This window comes from Lissotriton vulgaris, unplaced genomic scaffold (assembly GCF_964263255.1).
Source record: "Lissotriton vulgaris unplaced genomic scaffold, aLisVul1.2 SCAFFOLD_1663, whole genome shotgun sequence".
Lineage (NCBI taxonomy): Eukaryota > Metazoa > Chordata > Amphibia > Caudata > Salamandridae > Lissotriton > Lissotriton vulgaris.
In genome coordinates, this window is record NW_028247258.1 from 386,442 (window position 1) to 406,944 (window position 20,503).

The window sequence follows — 20,503 nt, forward strand, 5'->3', positions numbered from 1 at the left end:
GTGGAGTTGGAGGGTGGAGTTGGAGGTTGGAGTTGGAGGGTGGAGGTGGAGGGTGGAGTTGGAGGGTGGAATTGGAGGGTGGAGTTGGAGGTTGGAGTTGGAGGGTGGAGGTGGAGGGTGGAGTTGGAGATTGGAGTGTGGAGGTGGAGGGTGGAGTTGGAGGTTGGAGGGTGGAGTTGGAGGGTGGAGAGTGGGGTTGGAGGGTGGAGGGTGGAGTTGGAGGATGGAGGGTGGAGTTAGAGTTGGAGGGTGGAGTTAGAGTTGGAGGGTGGAGTTTGACAGTGGAGTTTGAGTTGGAGGGTGGAGTTGGAGTTGGAGGGTGGAGTTGGAGGGTGGAGTTGGAGGGTGGGGTGAGGGTGTGAGTGTGAGTGAGGGTGTGAATGTGAGGGGGTGTGAGGGTGAGGGGGGTTAGGGTGTGTGATGGTGTGTGAGGGTGAGTGAGGGTGAGGGTGTGAGGGTGAGTGTGGGTGAGGGTGTGAGAGTTGTGAGGGTGAGGGGTGTGAGGGTGAGAGAGGGTGTGTGAGGATGAGGGTGTGAGGGTGAGGTGTGGTGGTGAGTGATGGTGTGTGAGGGTGAGGGGGTGAGGGTGAGTGAGTGTGTGTGGGGGTGTGAGGGTGTGAGGGAGGGTGAGGGTGTGAGGGGGAGTGAGGGTGTGTGAGGGTGTGTGAGGGCAAGAGGGTGTGTGAGGGGGTGTGAGGGTTTGTGATGGTGTGTGAGGGTGAGTAAGGGTTGTGAGGGTGAGGGGGGTAAGGGTGTGAGGGTGAGTGAGGGTGTGTGAGGATGAGGGGGTGAGGGTGTGAGGGGTGTGAGGGTGTGAAGGTGAGTGAGGGTGTGTGAGGGTGGGTGAGGGTATGAGGGTGGGTGAGGGTGTGAGTGAGGGTGTGAGGATGTGAGGGTGTGTGATGGTGAGGAGGTGTGAGGGTGAGGGAGTGAGGGTGAGTGAGGGTGGGTGAGGGTGTGTGAGAATGAGGGGTGAGGGTGTGAGGGTATGTGAGGGTGAGGGGGTGTGAGGGTGAGGGGGTGTGAGTGTGTGTGCTGGTGTGTGAGGGTGAGTGAGGGTGAGGGTGAGTGAGGGTGAGGGTTTGAGGGTTGTGAGGGTGAGGGGTGTGAGGGTGAGTGAGGGTGTGTGAGGGTGAGGGGGTGAGGGTGTGAGGGTGAGTGAGGGTGTGTGGGTGTGAGGGTGTGTATAGCAGAGAATATAAATTAAAATGTATATGTTCAATTCACTTGGTTGGTAGAAGCAATCCTATAAATCGGCTGCTTTTTTCCCTTTGACTTTAAAGGCTACAAATATCTGGCAGCGTATCGCACCTTTCATTTAAAAACTCTGAGTGAAAAGAAAGAATTGAAGCTTCAAGTAGATTACTGATGTGTATGGAAGTTTTAAAGTTTCTAACAAACTTAATATTGCAGTGAAGCAAGAGGAATGTGGGTAATAGTACGGTAGACCTAACGGACTAAGCCCTCACAAAGCCAATAGTCCCCGTTACCTTCGTCCATTCCACAGTGCAGACCTAGTGGCTTTTCACATGCTTCAGTATTAACTCAGAAAAGGGGCATCTTGAACCACTACATTAGTAATGAAGTATAAAAAATCTAAAATGGTCACCAGTGTATCAGCTCTCATACATGCATGGCTCTAGTGCACCAGTGTCCATCTCTGTTTTTCTGTTATACTTAATTGCTATTTTACCATTGCAGGATGCCCAACACCCATTTCTAAATGGTAAATTAAGAATAAGCATGATACCGCACAGTTGGAAAGGGGTAAAGGCCGCCAAGCAGCATGCAGCTGCTGACGTTGGTGAACAATATAGTAAAAAACAAAAACAAGTAATATAATGGGGAGGTTTGTTGAGGGTACTGGTGTGGGAGGAGTTGTAGATTTTGTAATTTTTGTGACTAGAAGAAGTAGAGATGGTGCCACTGAGAAAGACACTGAAGTTCCTTTGAGAGAGTTTTACAACAAAGCAGGAAACGAATTAACGTGGCATGGCGCCAGTCGCAAGTTGAACACATGCTGTTTTACAACAGCGGATGCTAGCGCGGGTTTATGAGCGTGTTTGCAAGATAACCTAGTCAATGGAAGAAGGCAGCAGAGGAATTGTTGTAATCTTAGAAAGCATAGGTACGGAATTGTAGTTTAATAAAAAGCTTAACAGGGTTAGAAGACACGGATATAAAAAATGTTATATAACGGAAGAGTAAACAGGAGGGTAGAGCACCCTATGATTAACTTGTAATTTAATGGGGAACAGCAGAGGCAGACGATAGAGGCTCGTGGCCACATGCATCAACCTATTTAGGAAGTGCAAACGGTGCGAATCGGTAAATTCGGCCCTTTGCGATTCCTAAATAGGTTTTTGGGATGCATCAAACATTTTTGGCAAAATCGCTATTTTTAGCGAATTCCAAAAATGCGATTGCTTTTAAGGAATCGCAAATTTGCAATTCCTTAAAAGCAATGCATGATTACTTTTAGAATTGCAAATTCGCAATTAGGGGGTGCAAATTACCACGAGGGTGAACCTCGTGGTAATTTGCGAAAATGTATTAAAATGCCCAAAATTGCATTTTAAAACACTGTCATGTTACAGACACACATGTCCTTAGGACATGTGTGTGTGAAACATGCACTTCAAAATACATTTCAGGGGTGCAGGGGGGGTCCTTTGGACCCCCCCTGCACCCATGGAATGCATTAACATTTTGCGAATCGCTAATTGAAATTCACAAAATGTCAATGCCTTCCCATTGATTCCTATGGGCCTTTTGGCCCATAGGAATCAATGGGAATTGCGAAATCGCAAATTAGAATTCGCATAATATTTGCGATTCGGTAAAAATTGCGATTTTTACCGAATCGCAAATATTATGCGATTTAAATCATGCATCCCATTTTGCGATTCCTTATTTGCGATTCCCTAAAAATCGCAAATAAGGAATCGCAAAACCGGACTTTGATGCATTAGCCGTCGGAGTTGTAATTTGATGGGGAACATGGCATAATAAACTATAGGTATATAGCTGTGGAAACTTGTTAAGGGACTTGTAGAGAAGTAAAAATGTTTGCAAATGCAACATAATATGGACGGTGTTAAGATAGCAATGCTGTTAGTGACAATGCACATTAAGGGCATATAATTGCAACACGATAAAAGTGTTGTCCATAATTAAGCTGAGTGAACAGGGCTGTAGCTACATAGAAATAGTGCAGTGTTGAAATAGACAGACACTATGCTGTATGTAAATTTGATTGGTGACGGGATGTAAGGGCTAAGTGCGGTAAGAGTATTAACAGTTTTAGAGCGTAGGGGTTATGTGTATTGCTAAAGTAAATATAATAATATTAAAAAGCACACAAAAAGATTGTGCTTCCGTAAAAAAAGCACCAGTAAGTAAAGTAAAGAGCAGAAATGTTTTCGACAATCGCATTCATTCAGCTTCTTTTTTTATTGAAGCACTTGAGGTGTTCGGTCTGATTTCAGGGCGCTCGGGGCAATACCTGTGAAGGCTCTTGTGTATGTGTTCTATTTATAACATTTCTGTGGGTTCAGTAATAAGGTGCGGGCGCATCTAGAGAATCTGCAGCCGCCCGATAGCTCCTATTCTTTTTGCAATTTAGTGCGTGGATGCAATTGTAGCAGGAGAATGATGTAATGTGCCTCGAAGTCCATTTTAGCCGCGTCATTGATTAAAGAAAGGCGTGTGTCTTTTTCCTCCTCTGCCCAGGACAGCTTATAGGTGGACACAGGCTCCCGCACTCCACTGACGGGGTGGACTCACTCATGGGTCTCTGGAGACTGGTGGAGGACGGGGGTGGGGGAGAGGGAAGAACAGGAAGGGGGTGAGAGAAGTGAAGGATCGCGGGAAGAGAAAGGGGGGGCTCTGAGGGTGAGAGTAAAGGGAGAGCTGAGAAGCTCACAGAAAAGAGGGATAATGAGAGGGAGTGAGAAGAGAGAGGGGGACAATGGGGGAGACTTGATGAGAGAGTGAGTGACAGATGACGCAAAAGAGGGAGAAGAGAGTAAAAAAAGTCACGGGCTGAGCCGCCTTCGCTTCGACGTGCACACACTGCATGGGGCTGTAATGGCAGAGCCAAGGGCGGGGCGCTGTAATTGGAAGAAGTGACACAGCAAGGAAAGAAGAGGGAGAGGGGACATACAGCGAGAGAGATGAGACAAGAAAGACTGCTAGGGACAGGCGCTGGGCGGGAGCCCTGGCAATGGGATAGGGTGGAAGAGGGAGGGAAGCAAGAGAGAAGATGACTGAGAGGCGTTATTTGGAGGTAGAGCAGCACTGAGTAAAGAGAACAGGGAAAGTACAGGAGAAGGGAGTAAGAGACACGAACAGGATGTCGCGTTCTAATCTAGGACCCCGATCAATACTGTGACCTTATGCCCCTATACAGCTATAATCCATTCATACCCCTATAATGGCATAAACGATCAAGAGCAATATTTCAGACACTCGTCTCTGGCCTAACACGATCAGAGCCACATTTCAGAATCTCTTCCTCTGCAGTTCATTACAGCAGATGACACAGCAGAAGCCACTATCTTAGATTCCTAGATTACACTCCCAGTTCTTCAACAAGATAAAACTAAGCAGCCTGGGAAAGTCCCGCTTGCTATGTTTTGATTAGTAATAAAACTCTAATGAGCACTGAGAGACAATCACTTCCTAGTGACATCTTTATTGACGTCTTATGTCCAAAAACCTACGTCAAAGAAGGCACCTTTCAGGTATAAATATTACCAACGTTGCCTTAAGCAAACGCTGCCACAACGACATCGATGATAGCGATGGTGTGGTGAATACAGGAGCAGAACAGCTGTCCCCTTCAGAGCCCAGCAGATTCAAGCTGCCCACGGACGCTGCCCCTCCTCCTCCTTGACGCGCTGAGAGAGACGCTGTCTTTTCTCTTGCCGAGAAAATCCAGCCCCGGCGTTTCCAGCCTACTCTTGCGAGTGACTGGGATATCGAGTCCTGGAAGGAGATACAAGACCTCCAACATTCTATTCCAGAGCTATGGTGTTGACTAAACCCTTAGAGAGAATTCTTGAAGCAAACCTTGGCAAAACCATCTTAACTAAAACTGCTACTTACTTACTCCCTCCCAAGTATTAGGCTTAGGTCAGGTACACTGGGGTAGGCGTAGTTAGAAGCACCAGTTTAGCATGTTAGCTGAATGTATATGTGAATGTATATATTTTATTCATTTTAACCATTGTATGGCTAAGAAACCATATCAATGCTTTTACAGTATTATTTCGCAATCCTCATTTTACTGTACGCACTTTTTATAATAACTAGTCTTGCAATTGTGACAATTCATTTCTCTTGCATGAGAAGAAAGACTGTTCAATAAATAATACCTTTTATTGAAAACGCCCGTCTCTCTATTCTCTGCATCTTGGTGAAAGTAATCTGCACAACTGACTGAGTAAAATAACTGTCTATTGTGTCACAAGACTCTAGAGATTGACTCTTATTCTAAGGAGCAAAGTTGTCATGTTTATGCGGTTGTTGGAAAACTGAATCCCTTCTTGTCTGTACCAGGGAAGCTGATCACTTCCTATTCAGTCAAGAAAATTTCCAGTGACCTCTGAGCTAGTTGGAAACAAACCCAATTAAGTTTAGCATAGTCAGTAGAGACCTGGAAGACCGCACTTCTACGTCCAAACTGCTGTTTATGTTATTTCAATGCGCAGGGCCTATATGGAAAATAGGAACTACACTACAAGGACAAACGATGACTTAGAAGCACGGAAGAAAAGGGAAGTGTGGCAGAGGAAGAGTGGAATGCTGATGAATAAGGCAGGGGCGCGAGCCAGAGGAGAGCAGCAGGAAAAAACAGGAAGGAGGAGCACGAGGGGAAAGGGCCTTGGTGCCAACGGATAGGGAGAGAGAGGAGTGCAAGGCAGAGAGTGGGGACGGAAGGAAAAGAAGAATAGCCAAGGAAAGTGAAAGGCGAGGATGTCTAAAAATGACGCGTGTGGGGGGGGGGGGTTGCTCCGGGGCTACAGGGCAGGGAGAGGGAGGAAAGAACAGCTGTGAGAGAGCATGATGGGGTGAAGCAGGAGAGGGCAGAGAGATAAAGACAAGCCGGGGTGCCAACCTTCGTGTAGCGCTGTGAGGAGGAGGGAGAGGGGAGAGAGTGAGATACCAATGACGAGGGAGGGCAGGTCCAGCGGAGACTGCAGAGGAAGAGGCTGAAGGTGGGAGGGCGGGGGACATAGAGAAAAGGGCGAGAGAAGAGTCATGGGGGCGGGGAGAGCATTCCTTTGAAGTGTGAAGCTCTCTGCATTGCTGTGGCGGGTCTGATACGATAATGGAGGCGGCTCGGGGAGCAAACAGCAAGCGCGTGCACGGGCACATGCACTCGGCGTAATCCGCCTGGTTCAGCTTTCCTGTTTCCACCTCTATATGTCTCGACATCTGCAATGCGCATGCGCATTGGCAGAGGTTGAGACCTAAAACAGGGGTGTTTGTTATTTCTGAATGAGACATGCATTACTGACCGCAGTCAAAGCTAAAACGAAACTACTTCCAGGATCACAGAAGCTCTGAGTGCCAAGCGCAAGAGTAGAATCAGATTCTGGAGCACACAAACTAGGTATAACACATGAAAACTGGTTCAAGTAACATTTGACATGAGGTGCTACATCCTATAAATCTTGAAGGGTCAGTGAAAGTAGGTGGATTGGCTTTGGCGGAATGAAAGATACCACAGGAGAGATGGTACTGTAGTTGGGAAAAGACGATTACCAACATCACGAAGGAGCAGCAATCGTCCAGAGAAAGGGGACAGAAAAATGTCTATTTGATTGGAAGTCAGTCAATAACAGACTTGTGACAAGGGGTTAAAAGGTAAACACATCAACACCAACATTATCCAGTGCTATACTCCAACAAATGACACAGAGGAAACAGTCAAGGAATTATACTACCACCAGATGCAAGTTGAGGTTGAAGCAGTGCCGAACCACAACTTGAAGACTGTGATGGGGACTTGAATGCTAAAGTGGGAACACAAAGAACCATTGGAATGGAAGTTTATGGAACAATGAACGACAATGGAGAAAGAGTGGTGGAATTTTTCACAACAAATGATCTGGTCACCCACCGTAATATTCACAAACTAACTTGGTGCTCATCTAGTGGCAGAGATAGAAACCAGAATGACAATCGGGTGATTAGTGGCACCTGGAGACACTCACTGTAAAATGTCAGAGTGAGGAGTGGAGCAGACTTGACAGCGATCGCTATCTTGTGGTTGCCCCTATGCAGCTGAAGCTCAGAAAAATAGAATGTGATACATCAGGATGACAGCACTTCGAAGTGGGCAAAACTATGGGACCCCAAGACCATGAAGGCGTTGGTGTTACAAATCTAAAAATCAGGTTTCAATTCCTGGCAGACATGGAAGATCAGTCTGTGCCACCTGCAGACACAGTCAATAAGAAATGGAAACAGGTCTCTTCACTATGTGTGAAGAGCGAAACATGCCTGGGAACCAAGTCAAAGAAAAGGAAAGAATGGATCTAGACGAGACACATGGCAAACTATTAAAAAAAGGAGGAAACCAAAAAAAGAAACTCATGGAGGGCAATACTAAGAGTTTGCAAGAGAAATGAAAGCAACATTACATAGAAGCAATTAGAGCAATCAAAAGGATAGGAGCAGATAAGCAAGCAGATAAGCATGCGTAGACAGATAAGCTTCCCAGTCAAACAGAGGAGGCAGCCAATAGAAGAAAACATGGGAAAGTCATTAAGATAATGAGGATAGGCCATGATAAATCCTGTGCAAAATACAGCTCCCATATTATGGATAAGAAAAGCTTCTCACAACAGAGAAAGAGGAAGAAGCACGCTGGGCCGAGTACTTCAAGAAGTCCAGTAACAACAAACGAAGTGGACATGCAGGAAGCAGAGACAGACTTGGGTGTGAACACCCCACCACCACAGAAAGAAGAAGTTGTCACTGCCATTTGATCTTTCCAGAACGGGAAAGATCCAGGCCAAGACACCAAGAATGCAGAAATGTTCAAGGCACCTTGAAACATCAGTCAAGATTCTGTGAGCAAATAAAAGTATTAGATGACTGGACCAAGACATCATCGTCAAGATTAGAAAGAAAGACCATTACCCTTCTGTGACAAATAGAGTTAAATCAACCTACTGTCAATCCAAAGTAAAATCCAGGAAAAATTCTTCAGTGCATTTCTAATGCTATGAACAAGAAGAACAGGCTGAGTTCTGCAAGGGGAGAGGGTGTGGTGGTCAGATTCATTCTCTATACAACATAATAAAACAATGCACGGAGTGGGAGAGGCAAATGTACATCCCCTCCATTTATTTTGAGAAAGCCTTTGACAGTATCTACTGTGACAGCCATTGGCGTATACTAACAGGCTCTGAAGCAGATAGTTCTCCCCTCAACAGATTCTAAGACAATTTTACCTGCAATTTGGGTGATTGGAGGTAAAGTCTGGTATGAGACAGTTGCTCTTCAACGTAGTCATCGACTGGGTGATGCGGCGCACAACAGAAGACCAAGCGAGAGGCACCAAATGTACCTTATTCTCTAAACGGCAGAATGTTGACTATTCAGCTGACCTAGCCTTGCTCTCTCACACACAATAACAAAACATAGGTGATCCTTGAGGAATCATTCAAATGTAACTCATTATTTAGAAGTCGTCACAAAAGTGAACAAAATTTCTCAGAACTCAAAGAGTTTTCCATCAATAAATAGTTATTTTTATATTAGAATCAATCAATTGTGACATACAATAAACTTTATCAAAAGAACATAGAAAAGTATTCTCACACACAACAGCAGATGTAGGAGAAGAATACTCGCCTTATCGTTTATGCACAGCAAATTGGCCAGAAGATCAAGATGAAGAAATCAGAGGTCATGCCACTAAACATTTCAAATCCTCCACCAATCAAAGCGGAAGAAGAGGACCAACCCATGACCGAAGAGTTCACCTACCTAGGTAGTACTATCAGACATTGTGTAGGAGCAGGAAGTGAAATCAAGAGCACACTGAACAAGGTCCAGAATGCCTACAGGATGCTCAACAATGTGTGGAGATCATCTTGGCACAGCACAAATACCAAGTTGCATTCTGTCCACCCTCTTGTATAGATCAGAATGCTGGCAGATGTTAAAAAGGAACATCTTGACCCAAATCCAACAGGAACAGCCAAGTCTAAACTGCCAGGCAAGGTCCTCCCTGAACCATAACACATACAACCCAAGATCAGTTTCACCCTGATTGGGGTTTATCAGACAGGTGTAACTTGGTTCCGGGGGCCTTTTATTTTTAGAAAAGGAGAGCTATGGTAAGATTAAAAGCTCTGAAGGCCAGTTGAACTTTCATTGTTCTGTGGACCCTCTCCTTTGGTCTACATGTTTAACACTCTATTACCTCACACCTTCAAGCAGCATTTCTTCTGGACCTTCTAATCCTACCCTACTATTTCAGGACAATGCCTTAATCTGTAGTAAAGTTATTGCACTTGATCGATTGTGCATGACCTTGTATGTCAAAATGTCATATTCCATTACATGTGTACAGTCTTTTAGCTTGCATATCACTGACTGCTGATATGCTTATGTGTTATTTTCTAAAACTAAAAAATAAAGTTTTTAAAAAAAAGTTATTACCCTTACTACACTCAATAATCTATGTGTCATATAAAGTGAGTACCCCTGAGATTTTGTGATTCATGTGTTTTTAAGTGATGAACCCCCATATTTAGAGATAACGGCCCTTTTGGGATATGGATGAGCCAAGTACCCATATTTTTCTGGTGTGCCTGCAGGTGTCCCAATCATTACCTTTGACCCAAATTATGGAGTTTCTAATCTTTCCATAGCTCCCCCTTTTCTAAAAATAAAAGTTGAATTCTCTTGGGCATCTATAGACTATTTTAATATTATTTCACTATACAGAATTCCCACTATAATCACTGACGCACCAGAACCGATCACAGGCAGTTAAAATACCTCGATCAAAAAGCCTCTAGTGAGGGGCCTGACAGGCATTGCACAGTCCATCTAGTATGGGACAGAATCCTTTGATGAAGCATGCCACCTTGGTGACTGAGGAGGATTGTTCTCGATTAAACAGATTCCTTAAGGCTCTGTTGGGTCAACAATAAGATAGAAAATACTACATACATTTTTAATACTGAATTAGGGTAGTCTCTTTGCGTTTCCAAAACATTGCATTCCTTTGTTTCAGGTTCAGAAAACTCACACTTTGTTATGCTCATATTGTGAATGCCCCAGCTTGGAGACAAACCCAGTCCTATCTGCTGTGAGAAGCATTGCTTTAAACAAAAGCTGTGTCTGGAGAGCAGCCTAAGAAGGGCACTTGAAAGAGAATCACTCCAAACAGCTGTGAAGTTTGAGACAGTAGATTTGCATTCCCGATCAAGAACATTAATCTAAAAGTAGGATACAACCCGCCCTAGTTCCAGTTCTTCATGACCAAGGAAGAGAGTGCTCTGCAGAGTACTCAAAGGACTGCTGTGTGACCAGAGCTGGTGCCTGCCTTTGAGCCAGTCTCCTGGAGGTTAGGGGACATCACCTAAAGTCTGCGCCTTCTTCTAGAAGAGCTGAGAGTCTGCCTAGTGCCTAGAAGATTTACTCGGGGCTATAGGTACCAGGATCACCCAGGCGGAGGAGGGGATAGAGAGATGGGGGGGTTGTGCCTACATGGGACTTTGTGTGTGTTTGTATTTATATAGCGCCTTCTACCCAGAGGTCTCGTAGCGCTGTATTCATACCGCTGTGGAACCCTTCCTGGCTTTCCTGTGAGATTTCCACTCCTGGGCACCCCCCAAGGTGAAGCCAGGCATCCAAGCGCTGCTGGGGCCTTTGTGGAGATTAAGCAAGCTATTGCCCAGAGTCACAGAGTGGGACCCATGATTAGACTAGGCACCGAGGCGAGAATTATCAGGTCCGGAGAGATTGAGTCCAAGACCCGCCGAGGCAGGAATTGAACCCTGGTCCCGGGCCAGACCTCTGCATCAGGGTCTGCCGCTCTAACCATTGAGCCACGCTTCTCCACCAATTTTGATAAGTGATATTATCCTGTCAAAAAGATAAGCTCTTGGCTGAGCACTGAATTATTGTGTCAGTTGGCTGATTGTTGAGTTGTAAGCTTGTGCCCCCCTACCCTGCCCCCTGGATAGCCTGTGACCGCTCGTCATCGTTACCATGAGAGCCAAATGCGGAGAGGGCTTTACTCGGCCCAGTTTGCAGACCGATAGTAGGATGAGCTCCAGGACACTAGTGTCTAATGGCCACTGCTCTAGTGGCTAATGGCCCCTGCTAGCACTATTAGGGCTCAGTAGCCGATGTCTGCACTATGAATGCCTCACCCATGAATAGGGTCCGACACAACTGTTCTCTCAACAAGCAGCTTTATTATGGACAGGCCGTCCAGACAATGTTTGGGCTTGCACCGATCTGATGAGATTAAAATTTCAGCTATAAGCACACTTTTCTAAATATGTAGTTAATATTTCACCAGCACCTGAAGACTAGATTTAAGTGAACTGTATAATTATATTGAGTCAATCAGTCTGAAGGAATTGAGCACTTGATTAGTTAGGGATAGATTACAATGTATGATCCCAGAGTGACACTACCCAATACATCAGTGAACATTCACCTACTAAGTAGCCATCAGTTCCTGGTCGCCAAGAAATTACTAGAAGTTTGCCAGGAAGCGTTCCAGAATGGGCAATTACCTGACACTATGCGAGAGGCCTCACAGTTCTTGTGCCAAAGCCCGATAAGAACCCTGAGGAGGCGGCTCTCACTTTTGATGGTGGATGTTAAAGTATTAAGTACCACAATGGCGGTGTGACTACTCCCACACATGCCATCACTAATACACTTGGATCAGTGCAGCTTTATTGAGCAGAGAAACACCATGTACAACTTGCGTAGGCTTTGCCATGGCTTTCACACACCACATCTGAGGGAGGGACCTTAAACGTTGATGCTACTCGATATCGAACAAGCATATGGGAATACCTCTGGCAGATAATGGAGAAGGTGGGACTGGGCCCCCAATACATAGCATGAGTGAAGCAGTTGTATAATTATTTGGGTGCCAGGGTGCGAATGGGAAATGTGGTGTCCAAGCAGTTCCAGTAATACCGGTGCACCCAACAGGATTGCCCCTGTCACACTTGCTATTCGCCCTGGCCATGAACCTTGTTGCAATGCTGCTGCGCTGTGAGCAGGAGCCCAGGGGGATCCATGTGGGGGAGACCATGCATGTGGTCTCCTTATATGCTGATGATGCTCTGATTTACCTACGCAATCCAGAGGAATTGGTCCCGGTGCTGCTGCGAGTGATGCAGTTATTTGGGGAAGTGTTTGGTCTTTCAGTTAATGATCATAAATCCCAACTCTTACCGATGGAATCCCTGGCTGGGCTGCCGTCTGAGAGACTCCCATTAGTGGGACTCTCATGGGGGATGGTGAGTATACGCTACTTGGGGGTCAGACTTGCTCACATGAAACAAAAATTCCTTAACGTCTATATGGGGAGAGTACTGGAAGGTCTGAATGCATCGACTCGTTTTTGAAGGGATCTCCATTTACCGATGATGGGCAGAGCGTCAATCGTGAAAATGGTTATGCTCCCCAGATGCCTATATACCCTGCAGGGAACAATGTATGAGATACCCCGGAGTTAGATGGTTTAATCATGGACCTGTGTTGGGCCAATAAAAGAAAACTTATTGGATTTTCCATTCTCAAACAGACTTGGGAAAGGGGAGGGATTGAACTCCCCAATATAGAAATATATCACAGTGCAGCTCACCTGCAACATGCGGTTCGTTGGCTGGACACAGGAAACAATTAGGGGAAAAATCTCCAGAAAGGATCCCATGACGGCCTGACACTTCTGGAACTGCTTATGAGTGGTGCTAGGGTACCGTCAGAGATGTCCTTTCTGATACAACAGGTATGACCATTGTGGGAAGGCAAGGGTAGAGGGGTGCTGTGTTGCGCACCATATGCATGTAACATGTCAATGTGGGCACTAAACCCCTTTGCACAGATAGAGGAGATGATGTCTGTGCAGAGGCGGAGGTGATAGAGCGTGCAGGTCACACGACTCAGATTACCATACTCACCTGGGCCCATAAACAAAATATGATGAGATTTTAAATCAGGTAACCTGTGCATTTACTCTAATCAGTGATTTATAATTTTCATTTAGGACCTATACCATTGACTTACCAATCTTCGTCATCGGTACCTATAGTCCTAAGAGATCAAAGGTGTTAGAATAATAGGTAGAAAAAGAACATTTGCACTCATAAAAATAACCACAACTCAGGAAAGGTTTAAACTCTTTATCTAAAATCCTTTAAAATGTCATAATCCAAACATTGAACAATAGAAAATTCTAAATTAGAAAAATAATAATTAAAATGAAAATATGCAGAGTTCTTATAAAGCAGTCTTTACGCATTTGACAAGAGGGTGGGAAGAGAGAAGGAATCAGAACAATGACAGTACCCACATTTTATATTTACCTAGAATGGTGTGAAGAACTAACACTGGCCACAGGTCAGTTTAGAGGACAGAACCCCAAAAGTGCAGGCACCATAAAGGCAGGCAGGTGCAGATCGGAATCAGGACAGGTAAAGCCAAATTGGATCAGGACAGGACCACCAAGGCTAAGACCAGCACCCGCAGTTAAAGGTACAACGCCTGCATTACTCCCTCTCTGCAGCTAACAGCCAGAACCCGTTAAAAGTTATCGATTTCTCCGGCAAAGTGCTTCGCCAGCACTTCAGCTTTCAAACCCCGATCTGGGTTTCGAACCTTCTGACAGAGGGCTCCACCAGCACCTCTGCTCCGGATCACCTATTGAGTGCGTTGGGTCAGTGACAGGTCAGCTATTCGGACAAGTCGGACAAACTAACTAGCTAAGCCTACCCTAATTATACTATTTTCCAGGTCAGTGTACCACCCCCCAATGTTGCAAGTGTAAGGATCCCCAATTTTGATTGGACAAAAGAATGAGGAGAGGTCATCACACCATACCAAAATTAAACTTTTCTCCTGAATATTCTATTAACGTTCCCGCCCATCAATTTAATTTTTATCATGCATCTTTATTCCACCCAACAATGGATGTTCTTATAGAAATACAATGTTAACAATTTGCCTTCCGCTTGGGGTCATCAAGTCAGGTTCCCAGGCGCATCTTCTAGTGTGATGAAATCTTGGCTTTGGTTCAATAACGAATGACTTAAGCTCCTTCTGGAGTTCTACATGCGCAGTGTGGTTTTTCAAGACGGAGTAATAGCGCCTCCCATGCCCAAAGATTACGATACATGAAAAATAGAGACAAAACAGTTTTAGAACACAGAATAAATGAATGCACAGTATACCACTTACTTCTATTCTATTCCCATTACTTTATTTTAACTATTACATTAGAAATTATACAGAACAAACAGCTTAGCATAAGCAGCAGTGCAAGCTTCATGCATGCTGTAACACAGAGCAGCCATCTTAGTTTTTAATGCGCAGAAGCGAAAGATTCCCTCCAAAGCAAAGAGTACGTCATGTCACGTGAGTGTGACAGACGCATGCGCAGTAAGAAATCCAGCGTAGCAGCGGCCATTTTAGTGCAAGCAGATTATCGTTAGTAGAAACACATATGCAAGTTTCTTCTAGATACCCAATGTTTTTGTGAAATGCAATATTAATAAACAAACATGTTGGTTAGCGCATTAACGTTATGTCGAGAGGACTGAATTCAAGCAAGTCGCATTACGTGCGAATCCTTGCTCCATCAAAAGGACGGAAGTTGTGAACTCCTGGGAGATTTGCACTAGCGTGGCCAATTTACATGAGGATGTGATAGAATCCTTAGCACGGGGTGCAGGGCAGTATCTGCAGTATGCTAAGGTATTGGCAACTGTGCGAGAGATATGGCCATGCTTCCCAGTGGGGCCTGTGCATTCACAAACACAGACGGCGCTGTTGGAGCTCCCTGGCGCCCGGAAAATGATCTCACACATGTACCATACCCTACGGGAGGACTAGGCGAAGATACTACCCAAAGCATATGGGAAATGGGATGAGGCACTGGGCAAAGACATTATCCACCGGAGAATGGGAGAAAGTCCATATGGGGGTGCGGACGGAGAGTTCTAACGCGCTTTTCAAACTAATACAATACAACTACACATACCAGGCATATCTCTCACCCAAGACTTTGCACAGTATTTACAACTCTCGGTCGCCCCAGTGTGCTAGATTTGGTGCCCTGTCTGCGGGCTTTATGCATGTAGTGTGGCAGTGCTCTGTGATAGGGGTCATAGGGCCCAAATGGAAAGAAGTACTAGAGAGCCCGAATAGAGCTACGGGATGGGAGGTGCCGCTTGGCCCTCGTAAAATGCTGTTGGGGCTAATCCCAGAACCGGAAAAAAGAAGCTTAGTCGTAAATTCCTCATGTTGGGCCTCCTACTGGCAAAACGGCGTATAGCCATCTGCTGGGTGGGTGCACGTTCCTCATGCCATGCTGGCTGCATGCGCATTAATGCTATCTGAGCTGCGAGATGCAGATGACGCATGCGCAAACTAGGAAAAGTAGACTGCAGTGAAACAATGGCGACTGAGATATAGCCCATGGCACCTTGATACGGAACTGGGCTAACTAAGAGAATGGCCAGGGAAAGAGACAGGTTACTGAGCAACACGCTGACACAGAGTTTTATAACTGTATTAATTGCATCTGTGAACGATAATTACACACAACAAAGACATAATTGCTGTAGGAGATTGGCAGCTTTGGGGAGTAGAGAGAGAGTTGAAAATACTTTTTGTGCATTGATTGGTATCATTACTGAGGTGGTAAGTACGTCTTGTACCACTGGAATACTGTTGCAATGTGATGATCTTGTGAAAATCAATACACATGTTTTTTTATTAAGTAGCCACCAGCTCCATAGAAGAAAATGGCCAACTCTATGGGCCCCTTTGATATTTTGGGACCTATATGATGGGGTGCATTAAGACTAGTGGAGAACCATGTAAAATACCTCAAACCGAGGTTTGGAGGGCAGTTAAACATGTAATGAAGGATGCCGTCAAGAGAGAGAGCTGCTCACAGGAGATCATTTTGAGTAATTGTCTAGTTTATCTCTGACAAGATCGAAGGCTATCTTTAAGAACATGGCACTAGAAACTTTTTCTCTTCGCTCAACAACCCATTTTCTGAACGATTAGTGCAGCACACCTACCGCTTAGTCACGGATTCTAGTTAGTCAGAGCCAGTGTAACATACGGGCACTGGAGGTAGCTTTCTTACTGCCCACCACAAATGGCCTGAAGAGGGAACCAGACTGTATGAAATTGACCTCAAAAAGGGCTTGTTGCTATTGGACAGGACTATGTCTGTGAAGGTTATTAGGAAGATGCAAAGGGACTACTATGAAGCATATTGTGATTACACAAGGTATTTAAATACACCTTGAAAAAACACCCATGGACAAACTAACCCTGGGGGAAAACAAGTTGGCTAACATTGGCATTTATATTGTCTCAGTCACAGAATCAAGAAACAGATGTATAAAGGCCAGTAAGAGAAAGGCGTACACTAATTAAGGAGACTCAATAAATTGCTCTTTAAGATTTTCACAGGAGACAGCTGAATAATTGCTCTAAATTACAATTGTTGTTGCTATGGGAAAGGGAATACCTGAGCAGCAAAATGTAATTTTGCCCTAGGTCTGAAAACATTGTTGTATTCTGTCAGCGGCTGCTGTCTGAGTCAGATTGGAGAAGCCTAACTGAATGGTATGGTAATAGGGCGTAAGTCCACATAACACTACGGGTCAGATCTCTTTCAGATGCTGACCGGAGGGCTTGTTGTCTCTATTGTGAATGCTGCTACAAGCAAAGGATACGTGAAGATTGATGATCATGCGCAAGCCAAGTGCTAAACTTTGCTAGGCACAGGTTATGATCTCAAAAGACTGTGGGCCTCATTTATGAGGCCCCTTCCGCCGCCGGAACGTCACTTTTTGTGACGTTCCAATGATGCAGGAACCTGCTCCAGATTTACGTGGCAGCACTAAGCCACTTTTTTGGCTTAATACTGCCTCGTAAATATTGTTCCCTTTAACGCAGATTTCTGCATTAAAGGGGCGTACCATGGGTGTTACTGGGGGCGTTCCCAGCAACATCCATGTATTTTTGACACTGCCCCAGATTTATGAGAAATTGTAAATCTCAGAAGTGCCAAAAACGTAAACCTCCCCAGAGGAGGCGCAAGGGGAGGCACATAGAGGAGAAATATCTTTGATTCTCCTTGTTTTTTTCTTTTGCTATGTGTACTGCACAAAAATAATCATGCCCCCAATGCAGGCACCCTTTCACCATGGTACCAAGATGCTTGCGTTGGCGCACGGTAGCCCATTATGCACCGGTGCAGGGGGAAAAATCAGGAATACGCCGTATCTCATTGATACAGAACATTCCTGCCCTTTTTCTTTTGCCTTAGGGTAGCGCAGCAGGAAGGCCTGCAGTGCTGCCATCCAGAAAAAATGAATAAATGTGGCCCTGTGTTTTCATTTAGGAGGCATGAAACAAGAGAAGCCCAAGGAAGTCAAACACTCTTTTTTCTAAATGTAAGAATCCAAGGAACCAGTTAAGATGAATAAGGACAACAATGTGTTGGATGATGGAAGCCAATGGAGCATGAGTGGGTTGTGCAGGTGGATATATTCTCAAATGTGCAATCCAACAGCGTGTGTGGAGGAGAGACAGTAGATGGTTGTTGGATCGATGTAGGCGTGCAGGACAAAAGAGGAAATAGGTTGATATACAAGTCAACCAGTTCCCAGTCAAGAAAGCACTATAGACTTTTGGGTGTTTTAAATCTTAGAACCACTGTGACAGATCCACAAAGATCCCATTGCTTGAGATGGACTCAAGAAATAAAGTTCAGAGCAAGGGACAAAACCTTGGTTGACTATGTATTGTATCGTTATTAGTTTGCATCTTTGTCATACCAACTCCATCCATTTCACTCTCTGGGATACCCATCTCCTGAAACATATTTTCTTTGCTGTATCTAATGTTCTGGCAATTCTCCTCCTTGAACAGCTACACTTGCAGCTTTTACCCCTTCTAAATGTTCTCAGATGACCCATAGGAGCAATCATTACAAACTATTACTATTTGAGGCATCTATTGCTTATGCTTATCGAGACATGGGGATTATGCCACAAAAGTAGTTTTGTCCTGCACAGGAGGATCACTTTCCAGTTGAAAAATTGCCTTTACCAATATCAAAGGTTGTATTTTCAACACATAGGGCCATATTTACAGTGAAGTGACGGAGCACCATGTAGGTCTTGATGGCTTAACACTGCTCTCCGCCAGTTCAGAAACACAGGGCTGCACCGTATGTAAGTTGCAACTCGTCATTTTTACAATGATTGTTTATGTGCAGGATGGAACACCTTTGTGCAGGTTAACAATCAATGGCGTTTTGCTGTTTCTATGTGTGCTGCACAACGCAGCAGACATATAAACAGCCAAAACAAGGAGAAATGAAGCAGTTCTCCTCGTGGCACCTGTTTAAGGACAGGTTTTCCCTGGTCTTAATTCTGGCGAAGCCCCAGATTTACGCCGCCCTTGCAAATATGGGTTGGCGTCAAAATCAATGGGTGTTGCAGTGGAATGCCCCCGCAACACCCATTGTCCACCCCTTTCACGCTAAGTATAGCGTGAAAGAGTGCCTTATTTACAAAGCAGTGGTAAGCTACGTTAAGTGGCTTAACACTGCCTTGTAAATAAGGTGAAGCCTCTATCGCCACAGGAACGTCACTAAAAGTGACGTTCCTGTGGTGATAGGGTCTTGTAAATATGCCCCAAAGTCCCTGATTACGAATGGGTCATTATTTCCAACCCCGGATAAGCCTCTGTTTATCGGATGCCTTCAATACCTCAACCTTCATTAAATTTCGGCAGGCTTGCATTGCAATGCTTACGGTATTTACCGTATCATGCAGATTTTGATGAGGTAAACACCAAAATCGGCATGTTATTTATTCCCTTCAAACTCGTGATAGGTGCTATTTATCGCAACCAATAAATAACATACCCTGTGGTATCATTATTTATCAAGTGCGATAAATAGCATTTATACTCGTGATTATGGCCTAAATGTGGGCAATGTAAAAGTGCCTCCTAAAGTGCGAGTACAATTTCAGCTCCCACATATCTGGCCATCAGATGTGTACCCCACAATGTTAGGGACACTTTACATAGTGAAAGTCTGCCACTCTTGTCATGTTGGTATTTCATGTAGTTGGTTTTGGTGGTAATTTGATATAGCGAAACTGAACCCAAAGGTATTGGAACGCTTTGCATGAGTACCAGTCACATTACACAATGACACATTGTTTTAAAAGTTTTTAGGCACAGGCAGACTACTTGATTTGTCAAGAATCACAGGTTGTTGAGCCGTCACAGAGTCAAACCTGGGTCCCCAGTTCCAAAGTCGGCAGCTCTAGCCATAACACCACATCCTCTACCCATAAATAGAGTTAACTCTGCCACAAATGGTGGATCATCAGCTACCTTAGATTGGACGGCTGATCAGCCATCAGCCACGCTGGCGTTTACTTCAAACCTTTAAGAACCTGAGTACAGAGCAGGAGGAGTCTCTGCCAGCGAGGCATATGCCATCTTGGAACCATGAAGTAGGGTAGTTCAACATTCAGAAGTGCAGATGGATAACATAATTTTTTAAAGAGATTCTCTGTAACCACCCTCCTGTAGATCTGGCCACAACAGCAGTCACAGATATACAAAACTTTCATAAAACAAATAGGGCAAAAACATGTCCATCTTACACTCATCAAACCATCCCACTGCCCACAAAGGCATTCTCCAGATCAGTGGTATGGGTTCTTCATCACCTGACATAAAATAGTCTATTTTATGTGGTAACAACCTTCGCAGCCTCTAACACTTCCCTCAGCATTTCCTTCAGATCTTCCAGTTTTGCTCTTACCTTCCCTGGTTGAAACCATTCAGCCTGATGTAATACCAATATACAAGAAATAACAACCTCCCAATCAGATCTTGAATTTAAAGGAATGAGAGATATATCCAGCCTTGTAGTGATGGTAAGAGTACTCTGTTACTTACCGGTAATCTTTATTACTCAGAGTCACAGTCTTCCTGTCACCAGACAAGGTCTTCATGTGATGGCCATATTGGGAATGGCACAAGTTAGGAGTTTTTTGAGCTGAGTGAAAACTATCTGGGAGAAGAGGCGATGCTCCAGTTATAAGGACAGGGACGAGGAAGACGTACCAGGTAGGTAATGATTGAATGCTATGGTACTCTGGAGAAACAACAAACCAAAGAGTGACCACAGTATGCTGCTGAGTCTGCAGGTATTGGAAATCAGTAA